The sequence below is a fragment of the Triticum aestivum genome, chromosome 7D, assembly GCF_018294505.1.
Source record: "Triticum aestivum cultivar Chinese Spring chromosome 7D, IWGSC CS RefSeq v2.1, whole genome shotgun sequence".
NCBI lineage: Eukaryota > Viridiplantae > Streptophyta > Magnoliopsida > Poales > Poaceae > Triticum > Triticum aestivum.
In genome coordinates this window covers 136,129,899-136,142,620 of record NC_057814.1, presented here as the reverse complement: position 1 = coordinate 136,142,620, position 12,722 = coordinate 136,129,899, and positions in this window count along the sequence as shown.

The window sequence follows — 12,722 nt, the reverse complement described above, 5'->3', positions numbered from 1 at the left end:
TCACTGTCTATTAAAATTTATTCATCTTGAAATTTGAATGAATGTTCATTGTCTATTAAAATTTATTCATCTTGCAATTTGAATAAATGTTCATCGTGCATCTGTTCGTATGTGTTTCAATAAATGTTCATCAAGTATTAGAAAACATTTGTTATGTATTAAAAAATTTAATCAAGTATTGAGAAATGTTCATGTATAAAAAATATTCCTAACAAAGAAATGGGAAAAATGAAAAATCAAATAATATAACGAAAAAAGAAATGTGATTTTTTTAAATAATGAAAAAGAAAAAGAATGTTTTTTAAAATACCTTTTGAACATTAATAAACAGAGTGAACATTTTGAGTGCATGATGAACATTTTGAGGACCTTCGTTTCCGGTTGCTCCATGTTGTTTCCTTTGATTTCCATGTTCCATGATATTATTCTATGTTGACCATTTGATTTGTAGGGTTAAATTTAACAGGAATTTCCCTCCTAAGAAATCACTGGTACTACATTTCATGGAAAATCATATATCCACGCGGACCTCTTGGGAAAATTTCTGAGAATGCACAGCCTTACTAAAATCCCCAAAAATCTGCCATTGTAGTGTGTCCTTATGATGCAGAAGGGGCATCACGGAATTCATAATGTAGAGGGGGAGGGGAAGTACCTAGGTTTGGTCGTTCATGGTCTAGAGACCCCGGTGTAATTCTCATTATGGTTGAGATGTTCTGTAAGATCTATTTTTGTAATATATCCAAATCTTTTTCGCAAAAATAATGCTTTTTTTAGAATTATTTTTAGATGAATGTGTTTCCATCCTTTTTCTTTAGAAAAACAGGGAGGCCTTCCCCGATTCCATTATCACGAATGAAACCCAAAACTCACGCATAGACAATTCAGTTACTCCCACTAAGGGCATCTCCAAGGCGGATCCACAAACCGCCCGCATCCGCGCTGTCCGGACCATGAAAGTCATCCAACTCGGTCCTGTATCGCTCCACAGGGCAATCCAAATGCAATTTCTCCCGCAAACCGGAGACAAACGTAGGGGGAGGCTTTGCGGAAGTCTGGACCGATCCCACGCCCTCTTCTGACCACCCTAAACCCCTACCCCACCCCACCCCGCGTGTTTTTAGTCAGCGCCGCTCTAGAGCGTCAGCGCCCGATTCATGCCCGGCGAGAGCGGACGCGACCAGTCACTAGCACTGGCATTGAAGCGGCGCGTTGGCCGAGAGAGCGTCGCCCGCGCAGCTTCCGGTGCAGGCGACTGCCGCCCGTCTATCTGTCTGCCGCTCACATTGATGGCATGCGGTTGCCGAGGTGTCTCCTCTGGCGCCACCCGTCCATTCCTCTGCCGCCACCATTGCTATAAAAACCGGTGCCCAACCGTCGCCGCAGCCATCCACCTCTGATCCCTCTCCGCATCACTCCTACCATGGATTCTCCCCCGCCAAAGCTCTCAGGGGCGGGCTGACATAGGACCAGAAGAAGGAGATGACACCATTGTTGTCGGTTGGCTGGCGGCAGGCAGCCGGAGAATGACGACGTCCCAATGGAGGACGCTGCCGACGACGAACCGACGCCACCCTTGCCCGTGCATTACACCATGACTATCGGCGAGACCCATGCCCATTACATGGACATGGTGCAGGAGGAGTGGGTGGAGCAGTTCTGTGAGGTGTAGGCCGACGCTATCGGTGTCAAAACCGTCCAATCTCGGGTAGGGGGTTCCGAACTGTGCGTCTGAGGATCGAAGGTAACAGGAGACAAATGGACACGATGTTTACCTAGGTTCGGGCCCTCTTAATGGAGGTAATACCCTATTCCTACTTGATTGACTTTGATGAGTATAGGGGTTAGAAGAGCCGATCTACCTCGAGATCGTAATGGCTAAACCCTAACTGTCTAGCCTATGCAAATTCTGATAGCCTCTACAGACTAAACCCTCCGGTTTATATAGACACCGAAGGGACCTAGGGTTGTACAGAGTTGGTTTACAGAGAAAGGAAACTATACATCCGGACGCCAATCTTGGCATCCACGCAAAGGAGAGTCCCATCCGGACACGGCGGAAGGCCTTCTTCCTTGTACCTTCACGGCCCATCAGTCCGGCCCATATCACATAGCCCGGACACCTGAGGACTCCATAATCCAGGACTCCCTCAGTAGCCCCTGAACCAGTCTTTCGATGACGATGTGTTCGGCACGCAGATTGTCTTCGGGATTGCAAGGCGGGTTCCTCCTCCGAATACTTCAAAGCAGTCTTCTGAATAAGAGAATTTTATCCGGCTCTGTATAACAGTCACAACCTTCAACCACAAGGGCACAATACTTAACCAAAATAAGGCCTGTCTACTGACAACTTTTTCGGCGAAACGTTACGTCTGGCCTCTTTATTATTTCAAACCGTTTTTTGGCCTCCCCCTTCGCGTTTCGAGGCACAGCCTCCATTGACACGTCTTGTAAAAGCAAAGATCGTGTCCCCTTATTGCAGAATTCTCATCAATACGGGCTTGGTAATCCAACCGGGCCATTTGTACTACCCCTTGGGAACAGGCGAGTTTTAAGGCTTGAGGGGGGTGCTTGATATTCACTGCCTATATAAACGGATAAAGATCCCTTCTTTTCACCCCACGCCTTCTTCCTTCCTCAGCCTTCCCATCCCCGAGCTCCAGCGCCCAAGCTTCGATCTTCCCCACCGCCACCAACCTTTCCAGTCATGTCCGGATCCGGCTCTCAAGGCAAGTGGGTGGCCTCCTCCGTGACGGAGAAGGACATCAAGGAGCTCCGGGAGGCGGGGTACCTGAGTGCGGACGTTGCGCACAGGATCCCTACCAAGAAGCAGGTCATCCCCACCCCGGAGCCCGGCGAAAGGGTGGTATTTATCCCCCACTTCCTCTGCAGACTAGGGTTTCCCCTCCGTCCCTTTGTCCGCGGTCTCAGGTTCTATTACGGGCTAGATTTCCATGATCTAGCCCCGAATTCCTTCCTCCACATCTCGGCGTTCATCGTCATGTGCGAGGCGCTCCTCCGCATCCCCCCACACTTCGGCCTATGGGCTCAAGGTCTTCAATGTGAAGCCGAAGGTGGTCGACATGCAGCACGTGGATTGCGGTGGCGCCATGGTGAGCAAGCTCCCAACGTCACCTGGCCCAAAGGGGCCTTCGTGGAGACTGTCAAGATATGGCAGCAGGAGTGGTTTTACATCACCGAACCTCGCGGTGCCACATGGGCAGCCACTCCTGAGTTTAGATCCGGACCCCCAATGCGGCTCGCGTCGTGGACCAACAAGGGTCTGGACTGGGGGTCGACCAACGGGGTGTTGATGCTGCAGAAGCGCATCAAAAACATGATGGAAAAGAACACCAGCCTCACAGACGTGATCCAGGTGATGCTATTCCGCCGGACCCTTCCCTGCCAGCGCCGGCCTCTCCATATGTGGGAGTTCAATCCGGAAGGGCCGCGGACCCTGCAGTGGTTCTTCAGCATGACGCATGAAGAGATATAGAAGCTGCTCTTCAAGGCCCAGAAGTCGTGGCCGGAGAAGACCGACGCATCGGCCTCGACTGCGCTCATCCGGCCACCCCGGTAAGTATTTTAATTTCCGAACATAACTTTAGTTTACCAATCAAAGAGTATGATGAGCCTTCCATCCTTTATTTCAGGGTTGGACGAAGAAGGCGGAGCGGATCAAGTGTTTGGCTCCGCTGCCCAAAGACCCATCCATTCCTCTGTTAACGAGGATGCTGGTCCCGGTGCCGTATCAGGCACCGGAGAAGAAGGCCAAGAAGAAGAGCAAGGAGGCCAAAGGTGGCTCCGCCGTAAAGGTACTTCGGACGCTATGTCCGGAGAGACCGAGGCTCCCTCCTCCCACGAGGGAGATGAAGACGAAGAGAAGGAGGAGGCCGAAAGTGATTCTCCCCTTAAGGGGACGAAGAAGAAAAGGGCAGCCTCCGTAGACCCAGAGGCAGAGGCGTCCAAGAGGGGGAAGATATCCCTCTCGGACGGCTCGGATTCGGATGCCGAAGCCATCCCTGAGTGGCGCCCTAGGTCGAAGCCTCTGACCGCATTGTAAGTATCCAAGGATACTGTACATATATCTGGTCTTTATGATTGTAGTTTTAACACATTGTATTGTGTGCTTCAGTTCGGCCTCGATCTCCCCCAACTATCATCATCTTCGGGGAACTCGCTGGAGCCGGGGATGGCGGAGAGCGAGACGCCTCCCCGAGCCTCTCCGCCAACCGCCACAGACGACATCGAAGTGTTGTCCCAAAGGGCCTCTCCGGGCCACAGAGAGGTGCGAGAGGCCGCCAAGACGGCGCCAGAGGGTAATGCCTCGGCTGCCGAGAACATGGGGGGCACAACCCCCATGGAGACTGACGACGGGGGCCCTGACTAGTCCGGCCCCCAGCCGAACACCATTCCGGGGACCCATGTGGCCCCGGAATTGAGCGAGTAACCCCCTTCAAAGGAGGGGGAGCGCCCACTCCAACGGCGACCTCCCCGAATCCGGAGGCGCCGAATACTCTAATGGACGCACTGCAATGTGCTTCCGTCGTGGAGGAACACCGTACCTTGATGGGTACGGTGGTTGAGAAGGTTCAATCTTCCAAGAGCAGGCTGAACGAAGTCTTCACCAGCCTATTAACAGGCTTTGAGGTATGCGATGTAATATTCTTAGCCGCTTTTCATGTGCAAAAAATATGCATGTGTATAGATAGTAGCCCATGAGACTCTGTTCAGTTTTTGAAAAAAAACAACCGAACAGAGGATCAATTAATATTCGTAGGAGATAACATACTTGTCTATTTTGATAAACATGCTTCACTATTAGCGGCTACCGCCCAAGCCGCTGAAGTTCCAAACTCAAGCGGAAGATGGAGCTGGCCGATGAGGATATCTTCCGCATGAACAAGCGGTTCGATGAGGCGCAAGGTATGTTTGAAAAATTATTTACACACCTGAATTTATATGCCAATGCATAGTTTTAAGCGCGTGTGTTGCCCTGATCATGATTATAGGTAGTGCGGACGAGGTCGAGACCTTGAGGAGCGCCCTTGCCCAAGCCAAGGAGTAGGCACGGGTGAACCAAGTGGCCGCTGACAAAGCGGCTGCGGATTTAAAGGCCGAGCAGGTCACCCGCCGCAAGTATGAGGAGCGGGTGATCGAAGTGGAGCAGGAGCTCAAGGATGCCGCCAGCAAGTGCGAGGCCTTGGAGGAGAAGAATAAGGCCCAAGTGGTCGATCTCACCAAGGCTCTTCAGGACGCCAAGGAGGCGCGGACCGAGTCCCGGGCGGCTCGCGAGGAGATCAAGCAGGCCGAACAGATAGCGGCTGGTAAGCCCTTTCTTTTACAGAGTATATTTGGCGGTCGGAGAAATGCCTTGCATAATCGACCATGGAGTTCTCCACACGCCTTTGTGGACCTTCCGAGGAGTGCGGCCGACGCCGCACAATTCTTCTGGGCCGAGGAGGGGAACACCACGGAGAAACTCTTCTGGTCACAGTACCTGGCGCCAGAGCGTATGGCGCTGTTGAACAACCAGATGATGCAGCTGGCGGAGCTGCATAGGATGTCCGGTTTGGCCATGAAGGAGATCATAGTCCGGCTGTGGCCAGCCGGACCCATTCCTAGCAGCTACTCCGGCCTGGTCAAGCTGCTCGGCGACGCCCTACCCCGAGTTGAAGCTATGAAGCGCTCGGCGTGCATAGAGGGTGCGCGGATGGCGTTTGCCCGTGTCAAGATGCACTGGGCGAAGATGAAGGCCGCCGTCATGGCAGTCAAGGGCCCACCCGAAGGCAAGGACCACCGCAAGCCGGAGCGATATTTCGAAGACGTCCTAGAGTGTGCCCGTTTAATAGAGGGTCAATGCTCGCAGGATATCATGTTTGAATGAATATATCCGGGCTGCCCAGACTTTGTTTTATGAACCAAGGCTTTGTAATATATTTGTGCCTTTATCTCAAATTATTTTCCTTCTTTGTGGTCGTTTTTATTTCTGAAAGTTTACCAGTCGTCGGCTTCAGCCCCACATAGATACTACGGGGGTGTTCCGAATAGCACATGATCACGCTTGACCCAACGTCTTGGTCCGTAAAGGAGGTGTCTGTGCAGCGAACCAGGCAATCAGACTATGCGGCTTTATCACTCTTACTTAGCCATAGGAGTTTGACGGTGGGGCTAGAGATTAGCCCCTGGTGCGTATGCGGCTATCCCAACTAGGGAGCCTCAGACGTGTGACTGTACAAAGGCCAGTCCTGCGTATAAAAGGAAGAAATCGCGAGAAATTTACATCAAGTCACCGAACCGCTCACCAGCTCTCGCCGCATCATGACAGTCGGTTTTCGGTTTTCTCTACTGAGGCATTTGACCGGACGAACCGAAAACACAATCACAGTAGTTCTCCCTTTACCACCTTAGCCGAACAGGCGGAACATAAGGTAGTAACCACAGGAGTCGGGCAACCCAACTATTGACCAAAGACATGATTCGGAGCCGATGCATATAATGCAGTATTCGGGATGCCGAAGTATACTGTAAAAGTGTTCGGACTTTTTTTATAAATATATGTGGCTGAACAGAGCCCCTGGCATTTTAAATCATGCCGAGGTGTATATGCCAATTTGACGTGAAGAGGGAATACAGAGTATAAACCAATACCGAATATGGTTGGACAAAACTATTTCCATTATAGTCTGATTGATACGTCCAAACGTATTTTTTTACTACTCTCCCTTCCCCCGACCCCCTTCCCTGAGCGCTCCCTTCCCCCGACCGCCGGCGGCGGCCACTCCGGCCCCGGCGTCCACCTTCCCTGACCGTTGGGTGCCACTCCGGCCTCGGTGTCCACTTCCCTCCCCGGTCGATGGCGTTCTGGTCCGGCGACCCCATCTACGTGGCCATGGCGTCGGGCTCCAGTAGCCCCCCTTCGGTGTCCTCCTCCATGCGGCCTGTGGCATCGGAGCTGGGGCTCTCTGCCTCCCCCGAATCGGCGCGCTCCTCGTCCGCCGGTGCGGCACCTATGGTGTGCGGTGCGGCTGCGCCGGAGGTGGGGTGGCGACAGCCTGGTCCGTCCTGCAAGGCCATGTGGCGGCGGCGCCGTGCTCTGAGGCGCCAACAGGGGGCTGGTGTCCAGAGGCGTGCGGATTCGCCGACTTCTTCGGAGAGGAGGAAGATCCCACCGGACCTCTACGTGCTCTGCTTCAGGTGTTTCCAAGACGGCCACCGCCGACAAGATTGCACCAACGAGCCACTCTGCATCAGGTGTGGATATGCGGGCCATGTCTCATCGCAGTGCATGCTCCCGCGTAGCCCTATGTCGGAGGAGGAGCTCCGGCGGGCGGTCATTGCCAAAGTGGCCTGGAAGGAGCCAGTGCTGAGGCTGTCCCCATCACCGGAGGTGAGGTTGCTGGCACCTAGGCAGAGCGTGCCACCGGCACCGCTCTCGCCAAGCGCGCCCAACTTCGCTCCGATGGCCGCGAATGCTGCTTTCCTGGCGGCGCCGTCGGAGTTGTGCATCCTGCAGCGCTCGGTTGGGTTGGAAGACCTCGAGCGGTGGCTCAAGATGGTGGTGGTTGCATACGTGGGAGGTCCCAGGCTTGTGGTATCCTACGAGGAGGCGGCGGTGGCGCTCTCGGTTCTGCTAGGTGTGCCAAGACACAAGTTTTCAGTCCACAAGTTCTACCCAGAAGATCTCCTCGTGGTGTTCGCCGCGCATGAGTTCAGGAATCGGGCCCTGGCGGTGCCGTTCGTGGAACATTTGGGCGTCAAGATCTTCATCAAGCCGGGCTCAGGCAGGCGCAAGCGGCGTCTAGGATTATGCGCACTCAAGTTGATCTCATGATTGAAGGGATCCCGTCTCACGCATGGTCGCGGGAATCGGTGGCGGAGATCCTGGGCAGCTCCTGTCTCAATGAGAGTGTGGCTCCAGAAACAGAGAGTAGGGAGGATCTCTCCTTGTTCAAGTTGCGTGCTTGGTGTGTTGATCCTGATGAGGTGCCGGTTTTCCGCCGACTGTGGGTGTCGGAGCCGCCGGAGCCGGCAGTGCAGCGTGTCAAGTCTCGTCAGCTTCTGGTGTACCCCGTCTTCATCCATGTCGGCTGTTTGCGTGATTTCACAGCACCAGAGAACTGGAGGGGGGATGTGAGTTCGGATGGAGACAGTGGGCAGAGTGGACTGCCGAATGACTCGTTTGGTTCGCACCCAGGAGGGGACTGGGTCGTGCAGCCATGGACGCGTGGTGTCTGTGATGATCGTGGAGCTGGGAGGCAGTCACCAGGGCCGACGGCGGCCGTGGTTCCTACCGGCAGGCGCTCGAGGGCCGGCTGGGGCCCTCAGATTGGAGGATTCCTTCCATCATGTTGGGGACGCCAGTGGTGACACCTGCACCTAGCGGGCCCCCTGGGATGCAGACTGTCGGGAGACCAAGACCAAGACCGAGGGATTCAAATGCGCCTCCCTGTCCGGAGGGAGACATGGTGAATGTGGTGGCGACAGCTGGCGAGTCTATCATGGCGGAGGCAACGGGGCTGATGTGCAATCATTCCGCTGACTTGAACCCCATTGGTAGGCAACTGGCCAGGAGGGATCCCGAGGTGGAAAAGAGGAAAGAGCAGGTTATGGAAGGCTAGCCAGAGGTGGATCGTGTTCCTGTCAGGACGGTAGACCCCACGCCGCACACTGGCCCAGAGAATATGGTGGGTGCGGTCCTGTCACAAAAGGACACTGAGGGGTTAGTGAGTGCGGTGCCGGATCCGGTGCGGATTGAAACGGCTATGATTGCTGATGGACTGGGTGCATGGCCGAGTATCGGAGCGCAAAGGATCCCGGAGGAAACTACTGGCCAACAGGAGGAAGGGCCGGTTTGGGGAGGGGCCAGGTTCAGTCTGAGGGCTGGGACCCAGTAAAAGCAATACTACGGACATATGTGGTTATCGGGATCGACACGGCTCCCATGCACACATCTGCATCGGATCCAGAGCCACTAGTACTACAGGAGAATGACATGACTACGTCCCGGCCGCATGCATGTGAGAGCACCATTTTGCATGGAGGAGAGCTAGAACTGCATGGTGGGGAAACCCAACAGATTGGCATGGCAGGAATGCTATCCTCCAGAGAGCAAGTTGCAATTGGGAACATCAAGTCCTTTTGTGCAGGGCTGCTAAAAAAGCTTGCACCTCCACTTCTTAAGGAAATCGAAGGGATTCTAGTGTGAGGGCAGGCAAGACCCATTCACTCCACGAAGGGCAACCAGGTCTGGCTGCATCAACGTGTCGAGGAAATCTAAGGCGACGATGGCGGAGGCAGTTCTGTTGAAAACACTTGGTATTGTAGGGGATGATCTGGCGGTCTCGGAGGATGCGCTAGGTCAACTACGATCGGTGTTTGACTCGCCGCTGCAAGAAGGCCAACTAAGGGCAATGGTGGCAATCTTTGGCAAGGTGATTCCAACGAATCTGACACAAGAAATGATGGAGGTGGTGCCAGAGAAGGCAATTCAGGTCTAGAGGACTAAGGTGTGACAGGGGAGATTGTGTTTCCCAATGTCATGCAACGCAATGGAGGTGGTGTGCTGGAACGTGAGAGGGCCAAATAGCCCTGACAAGAAGAAGGCGTTGAGGGAGTTCGTCGACATGGTGCATGTCGCGATAATATGAGGTTGTTAAACAGTACACTATAATGCAATGCATTGGGCTATCTTACGATGGTTTTGCTTATCTTTTGGCGTCGGCAACTTGAGAGGAATCTTCGTTGGCTGGGATTCCATGAAAGTTAACCTCTCTAACTTTTCGACTGATACTAATTCCATAACGGCATACGTCTTGCCGAAGGAGGGCACTGCGTGGTGGCTTACGGTGGTTTATGGGCCACAAGAGGATGCGCAGAAAGTCCTGTTTCTGGAGGAGCTAGCAGAAAGACGAAGTTATTGCCCTGGGGCATGGCTTGTGATTGGGGACTTCAACCTCATTCTACATGCTGCGGATAAGAACAATTCACGGATTGATAGAAGGATGATGGGGAAGTTCAAGAGATTTGTGGACGATAATGCACTTAAGGAAATGTTCTTGCACATGCGAAAATACACATGGAGTAATGAGTGGGAAAGGCCCACCCTCACCAAAGATTGATAGGGCATTCGTCTCGGTGGACTGGGAGATGGATCATCCGGAGAGCCTACTGCAGGCACTTTCAACTTTGCATTATGATCATTGTCCGCTATAATTGTCCCTGGAGGAACACTTGCAGCCAAAGAGAAGGTTCAGATTTGAGCTGTCTTGGACGAAGATTGAGGGTTTCTTGGACGCGGTAAAGGAAGCATGGATCTGTCAGGAGGAGATCACAGATCCCTTCGTGAGACTGGGTGTGCTTTTGAGGAACACATAATGCTATCTCACTGCTTGGGGACAAAAGAAAGTGGGTAACATCAAGATGCAGATTGCAGTAGCCAATGTGGTTATTCTTCGTTTCGATGTGGCGCAGGAGCAGAGATTACTATCTGAGGAGGAAAGGTGGCTTAGGAAGACATTAAAGCATATGGTGCTAGGACTGGCTTCTCTGGAAAGAACGATTGCGAGATAGAGATCTAGGGTTCGATGGCTAGGAGACGGAGATGCGAACACACAGTTGTTTCACCTGATAGCAAATGGTAGGAAGGCAAAGAATTTCATACCGGAAATTTCTGTGGATGGCCAAGTAATTGCCGATCAATTAGGCAAAGAGGAGGCCTTCTATGAGGCATATCAGGAGCTTCTTGGGAAAGATACGGCAAGGGAGCATGCTTTAAATCTGGAAGCGCTGGACATACTGCCTATTGAATTATCGGAGCTTGATCGACCATTCAGTGAGGAGGAAATCTGGGCAGTAGTAAAGGAGCTACCTTCGGATAGAGCACCAGGGCCGGATGGTTACAATGGAATCTTCTTCCAGAAGGCGTGGGATATAGTCAAGAGGGATGTCATCACGGCCCTCCACAAACTATTCCTGAATAACGGGAGGGGATTTGGAAGGCTAAATCAGGCGCTGATCATTAATACCGAAGTCCCCGGAGGCTTGCCGTATTCAGGACTTCCGACCGATTAGCCTGGTACACAGTATGCCGAAGATGGCGTCAAAGCTAATGACTACTAGGCTTAGGCCACGGATGGGGACCTGGTTCACATCAATCAGTCAGCATTTATAAAAGGAAGAGCCTTGCACGATAACTTTCTACTAGTTAGGCAAATGGCAAGAAGATTACACCAAAGGAAGGCAAAAGGAGTCCTGCTCAAATTGGACATCTCCCGCGCGTTTGATTCCTTATCTTGGCCGTTCCTGTTTGAGGTGAAGTATGGCTATCTTGGCTCACAACACTGCTGTCTTCAGCAAGCTCTCGAGTTGTGGTGAATGGCAGTGCAGGCAAGAAGTTCATGCATGTCTGTGGATTACGCCAAGGAGACTCCCTCTCCCCGCTTTTATTCGTCATTGCAATGGATGTACTCACAACAATCATGAAGAAAGCACATGACCAGCAGGTTTTGAGCAAGATAAATGGATGTGGGCCAATGCAGAGGTTTTCCTTATATGCGGATGATGTAGTGCTGTTCATTAAGCCGACGGCTACTGACATTATATTTGTGAAAGAAATTCTTGGCATATTTGGCAATGCGTCTGGTCTGAGAGTGAATTTTGCCAAGTCATCTGCCATACTGATCAGAGGTGAAGAGGAGGATGAGGAATTGATCCGAAGCGCTCTTCCATGGAGAATTAATCATTTTCCTTGCAAATATCTGGGGCTATAGCTAAGTATCAAGCAACTGACTCGCTCAGAGTGGCAACCCATGGTTGACGCAGCACTCAAAATACTGCCTGGATGGCAGCGAGGGATGGTCACCAGGCCAGGTCGGTCATATTGGTGAATCAGGTCATGAGAGCCCGGGCCACACACCACCTTATAGTGGCCGAAGCTCCCAAGTGGGCACTGGATAGGATCGATAAAGGCTGCAGGGCATTTTTCTGGGCAGGCACAGAGGAGATCCAGGGTGGCAAATGCATAGTATCTTGGAAGCGGTATGCCGGCCTAAATATCTCGGTGGTTTAGGCGTGATCGATCTGCAAAAACAAGGCATTGCTCTTAGACTGAGATTGTAATGGCTCCGAAGAACTGACGCAGCTAGACCTTGGCAGGGACTGAAACTAACAACGGATAAGAGGGTCATGGAGTTGTTTGCGAGTCTAGTACAGTGGCAGATAGGAGATGGTAAAAGGACATTGTTTTGGAAAGACAAATGGATCAGAGGGTATAAGATTGAGGAAATAGCACCACTGGTTGCAAACAGGGGTGAGGACCCAAGTAGCCAACAGGAGATCCGTCCAGGAGGGTTTAGCCTCACACGCCTAGACTAATGATATCGTGGGCGACATGGACACAGATGGACTGGCGCAATTCATAAAGCTATGGGAAGTACTGATGGAGGTGCACCTCACGCAGACATTGAGGATAAACCAGTTTGGGCATGGACAGAACAAGGAGAGTATTCTGTTGTATCGGTGTACAAGATGTTTTGTGAAGGGGGGATCAGATTCCAGTTCTCTTCTGCTATCTGGAAGAATGGAGCGCCGCTAGCCTGCAAGAAGTTCATGTGGCTGGCAGTGCAATATAGGCTGTGGACTTTGGACAGAAGATTCAGGCATGGGCTACAAGATAGGATGTCCCCTTGCTTCCTGTGTGACCAAGAAGAGGACACGGTGGA